Below are 6,137 nucleotides of genomic sequence, written 5' to 3' on the forward strand. Positions count from 1 at the left end.
ACAAAGTAAGTATGGTGAGGGTGGATCTATCTTGATCAAAACCCAGATCTGAGACTCTGAGCAAGAATCTGTCTGGGCCTGCTGTTTTGATATTTTGCCTTTTGTTATTCCCTCCTTGTATATCTTAACGATGGAAAGAAAAAGGGAGTTTTTACAGGTAATGGCCTAAGCAATGATGTTTGGGTGTGGTTATGACACCAAGATGGTGCTAGTTTTCCTTTATTTTATGAGATGGGGAAATGGGATAGACTTTGGGCTGTTCCTAAATTCCATTTTATTTTCCAACAACCTAAGATATACACAGATATATTCAGATATTGCTGAAGCAAATTGTAAGTGACCATGTTAATATTTTAGAATAGGAAGTTATAGAAATTAGAAATAAATTGAATTTGCACTTAAGAAACCCTTCTGTGTATTTTTCTTTTCTGTAAAAGAATCAATGTCTTGGTGGAGAACCCAGAGTTCTACATCACAGAACATGGAAGAACCATTTTGGCCTGGAAATGTTAAGGTGGGTGTTCCTGGTCATTGGAGAACTTTGGTAGAACACTTGCCCTGTGTAAAATTTTGAGTAGCACTATCTTCATGGATCCTCTAGTATGATTCATCAGTAAAGTGCTGCTCCAGGTAATTGAAGGTATCAATATGTTGAATGGAATTATTTAGGATTATCCCTTCTAATGCTGGACAAAAGCAATAGTATTTGTTGTTGTTGCATAATTTTCTCCTGGTAATAATTAAGCAATGGGTTTGGCTGCTTTTTTTTTTTCTTTTTTTGCAGTTTTTGGCCAGGACTGGGCTTGAACGCACCACCTCTGGCATATAGGTCTGGCACCCTACTCCTTTGAGCCATAGGCACCACCCTGCTTTTTAAAACTAAATTTTATTATGTTATGGAATAGGCAATATTCACATGCTACAAACAAAGTGTAATATAAAAGGCACTCAAACACGTAACACAGAACTTGAGAAATTATTCTCAGCCTCACATCTGCATCTTAGCCTTACAGTTCCTTCCCCAGAACAATTCTCTGTTTGATTTTCTAAACGTGGGCTCCAGAGATAAATAATGCATATTCAAACATAGACACCATAAATACTGTCTTTTACACAGAAATCACAATGCATCTATAATATTATAAACATTAATCTATTCTGATTTTAACAATCTTGGAGATTTTTTCCATATCAGTACAAACTGCATCTAACTGTTGTATTCTATTCTATTTTATGGATAAAGCAAATTAATTTAGTTGCTAGTGGTGGACATTTAGGTTGTTCTCTAATCTTTTTAATAAAGAAGGATTTTTAGAAGTCTAGCAGTATTCCTCAGATATGTGTACTGCTTTAAAACTTTTTCCCTTGAAAAATAATGCTCTTTTTAAATTCACACACAAAAAGCTTTATTTAATATAATTTTTCTTGAATTATATTTTGAGTTCTTTTCAACCTGCCAATTCAGTTCTCAGCTCTTTACGTGATAGTTGTATTGGATTTCCTTTTAAATCTTTCCAAATTATTTTGTCTATTTTTACTTTTTCTTCTTTTTTAATTTCAGTAAATTTAGGTAGTACAAGTGGGTTGCTGTTACCTGGATGAATTGCATAGTGGTGAAGTCTGGCCTTTAGTGCATCCATCAGCCGAATGGTGTGCACAGGACCCAGCAGCACTGTGGACACTGTGTTTTCACCCCTCCTCTCCCTTCCTCCCTTCCCGCTCTGAGTCTCCAATGTTGGTTATGTCACTCTGTATGACCACACATACCCACGACTTTGTGCCATTCATACACGAGCACAGGTGTTATTGGATTTTCTGAGTTACTTTGCTTGGGACAGTAATCTCCAGTTCCATGTAAATTGCAGCAAAAGATATTCCTGGTAATCTTGAATGATCTTTTGTATTTCTATGGCATTAATTTTAATCTGTGTTTTCATTTCTGATTAAGCTCATTTGAACCCTCTTATTTTTTATTTTTTTTTAAATTTTGGTTAATTTAACTAGTGATCTTTTCAATTTTATTTATTTCTCCAAAGAACTATCTTTAGTTTCACTGATCCTGTGTATTTATTGTTCTTTGTTTTAATTTCATTTAGTTCTTCTCCAATCTTTGCTATTTCATATTTTCTTCTGTTTTTGGACATGGCTGTTCTTGTTTTTATGGTTTCTTGCTGTTGTTCTACTTAGTCCTTTTTTTTTGGTACTATCATGTCTTCTTTCTGTTCACGATTGTTCTCATTCGTGTTCCTCCTACTCCAGGCTTCATAACCAAGAGGTTAATTTCTCCCTGTACTTCTCTCTCCTGTGCTCTGATAATTCAGGCATTGTCTGTGAGCTAAGTAAGACACATCCAGAGTCTTGCATTTGTACTTCAACCTACTGATTTATATTGTATTCTGTTTCATTATTTCTAATTAAATGATAATACATTTGTTCATAATTTTTATCTGCTTCTTCAAATAATTTTTCTTTTCAATAAGTCTTTTATGACTCTTCTTTATTTTCTTGTTTTCTTCCTTTGTATTCTAGTATTTTCCTATAAATACTATGCTGGTTTCTTAATTTGACTTGAGTTCTGGGACAATACTGTACAGAAAAATTATGTAAGAAAGGAACTTTTTTTAGGAATTAAGACATCATCTCCTTAGTTTGTCATTGAAATAAATCATCATATTCGAAAGGCATTCTATATTTAATTATAGCATTTAAAATGTCTTAGCTTAGCCATCCCTACTTGTTATTTGACCTTCATCGAGCAATGCTATTTTAAAATAATATAAAGATGTGTGAGTGGTGACTTGAACATGCCTAAGCAAAAGAGTTGATTGATTCTAATTAAAGGTTAGCACCATGTCTCCTGACCCTCAATTAAAAAAAAAAAAAAAAGCCACACACTTCAATGAATAATAAAAAAGTCTTTAAATTCAACTGGACATATAAACATTATGACCAAATATGTCAAGATTATTAATCACAGTACTAGGAAGTAAAATCCTCAGTAGAGTTCTAGTTGAACAAATTATATTGATGTCATTCAGTAAAAATAACTTTGGAGTTCTTATACTACTGTCTGATTGTGCTAACAGACACTGGTGTCTTCTTTAGTAGAACAATTATTACCAATTTTTTGATCACCAGCTAACAGCCCTGCAGCTGTGCTCCTTACACTGTAACTGTGATTCTTACCGTTGAGATTCTGGTGAAACATTTCCAACACATTGATTTTTTTCAATAAGTTTTGAAGATATACAGGCTATTTATTTCATTTTTTTTTTCAGGATAAGACTTTCTGTGTCAGAGTCACACATAATTCCAACCTACAATTCTTTGTATTTTTAAGACTTAAAAATTCTATACCACCGCTGGTCAGTATCATTTGTACTATGTCATTTAACCTAATCACTTTCTTGGTACTACAAACTGAGTTAGGCAAAGAGTGAACAGATCTCTGAAGATGAATCCTGATAACCATGCTCATGTAAGCCTGAAGTAACATTAAATAGAACAGATAAAACACAAACTAACATGAAAGGAAGCATTGCTTAGACCATTTTCTATCTATCACACCTATCTTGCAGTAGAAAGTCTCTGGAATCAAGAAAAATATCTTTTCTGTGGCAGAGGTCTCCATAATTTCTTACCCCATATAAGATACTGAATTTTCACATTGATAAATTAAAACTGTATTTAAATATAATCTGTTCCATTTGTGGGGGGGGGGGTTGGCAGTTTTTGCCAGGGCTGGGTTAGAACCCACCACCTCCGGCATATGGGGCCGGCCCACCACTCCTGTGAGCCACAGGTGCCACCCAATATAATCTGTTTCTTTTCCTTTTCCTTTTGTCTGGAGAATTTGACCAGAATTTTCTGCCAAAAATTATCTCAATGTTTATATGATACTGTGTCAGCATAGACTGATAGAAAAATAATAACTTTAAAAAGCATGACAATAACCCCAAATTACATACTTCTGAAATTCTTTTAGTACAAAATAATGGGACATCCTTAAAGTACTATTAATATATGATAACTTATTTTCAAAGAATTACTGTAATTTTTTGACATTTATAAATCTGTAACTGTGAGTCATAAAGAATAAGTTGAAATAAGAAAACTAATATGAAATTCAAAAAAATTATTAGATTACAATTTTGGTGATAATAATAATGGATTAGATATAGAAGACCAATATTGAGAATGGAACAAGCATGGAAGAAAAATTTCTGAAATTAGGATATTTCTGAGGAAAGGAATAAAGAATAATTAAAATGAAGCTAAAGTGGGACAGATTTAGGTAACAGTGCTATGGGATTTGAGAACAGAGCACACAGTTAAAAATATATATATATCTGACAACACACCAGACAATAAATTTGAACCTACAGATTGAAAATGTCCTGGAAAACCTAGGCAAATATGTAAATAATATTTTAAAATATCTTGGTGAAATTATATATATATATATATATATATATGTATTAGTTCCATGGCTGTTGTAACAACACACACCTGATAGATTAAACAACAGAAATGCATTCTTTCACAGTGTGGAGGTCAAAAGTTTGAAATTAGTTTCACTGTGTTGAAACCAAGCTGTTAGAGTCGGCCTCCCTCGGTAGGCTCTGGGGAAGAATTCCTTCCTAGCTCTTGTACCTTCCGGTGGCTGCCAGCTTTCCTTGGCTTGCAGCCCCATCACTCTTATCCTGGCCTCTGTTCCACATTTCCTTTTTGTCTTTTTTGTGCCAAATCTCTGCCTTCCTCTTATAAGGGTCCATGTATTTGAATTTGTGCCCACCTGGATAATCCAGTATTGTCTCTCCCTCTCAAGATCTTTAACATAATCACCTCTGAAGAATTCTATTTACAATATGATATTTACAAAGTCTAGGCCTTAAGAGTGGGATTTTTTAGGAGAGCCACTATTTAGTATACACAAGATATGCATATATACATGTGTAAATCCTGTAAGCATTTAAACAGAAGATGTGGGTTAAATGCATGAGAACAAAAACTGTGATTCTTAGAGAATTTTATGGAGTTAAGAGAACATTTGAATATAAATAAATTTAACCAAGTATTCATTTATTTGTGAAGGCAACCAAAAGATTTTCTCAGCTGTAAAAGGTATTGGTTCTACTTTCCTGAAAAACTAAATTTCTCAAATCTCAGGTGGCTGCAATGCGAGTCAAGATCAGAAACTTAGCAGGGAAGTTGTTTTATATAAATGTATAACAGGGAGTTGACATCACACTGAGGGTCAGTGCTGTGGTGTCGACGTCTCAGTCCAGACTCACACTCAATCTCTGGGTAATCTCTTCTGGTCCTGTTGCTTCATGTACCATCTTTACCCAGGAGCTGCCTTAATCTGTGTCTCTAATACAGATGTCTCCCCTCAACTACACTTTTATTTAATAAAGTGTTTTCTCATCTTCTTTCTTAAATATGACATAGCTATCTGAAAGTTAATGTACTCTAAACCAAACCCTTGTTTTCCTATTTAGACTTGTTGAACCAATGTCCTCTCTTGTCTCAGAAAATAATAATTCAGTTCAGCCAGCTATTTTGGCAAAGAATCTTGCACTTGATGTGTGTCTTTCTCTCAGAAAATCCTGTTAGCTCTTGCTTAGAAGTATAAGAAATGTAGTAACTCTCAATTTTCCACTGCTTTAGTAGCTCAAGCCACCATCCTCTCTTGCCTCGATTAGTTAAATAATTTACTCTGCTCCCAAACTTGACCCTTTATAGTCTGGAATACAAAGAGCCAGAGTGACTCTTCTAAAATAAAGTGAGAATGTGGCCGTGTGTTCACCTGTTCAAAGCCCTGTGCTGGCTTCCCTCTCTCCCCCTCACTCTTGACTCCACTTCTGACACCGCCCTTCCTGGTTTATTCCAACAGCCTGGGCTTCTGTCTATTTTCTGACAACAGTAAAGGAGGAGAAGCCCTGGGCCTTCTCATTTGGGGCTAGAATTCCCCCCCGATATTTGTATTTCTTTCTGCTTCCTTCCCTTCCAGCCTGGCTGACACATCACCTGTTATCAGCCAGGCCCCACCCCACTTGCATCTGTCTCCTTCTGTCCTGTGTTGTTCATGGTCCTGACAAATCATCATTTATGTAGTTCTTGGCTTTTCCTTTTGT

The sequence above is a fragment of the Otolemur garnettii genome, unplaced genomic scaffold (assembly GCF_000181295.1).
Source record: "Otolemur garnettii isolate 467f Iridium unplaced genomic scaffold, OtoGar3 scaffold00084, whole genome shotgun sequence".
Taxonomy (NCBI): Eukaryota; Metazoa; Chordata; class Mammalia; order Primates; family Galagidae; genus Otolemur; species Otolemur garnettii.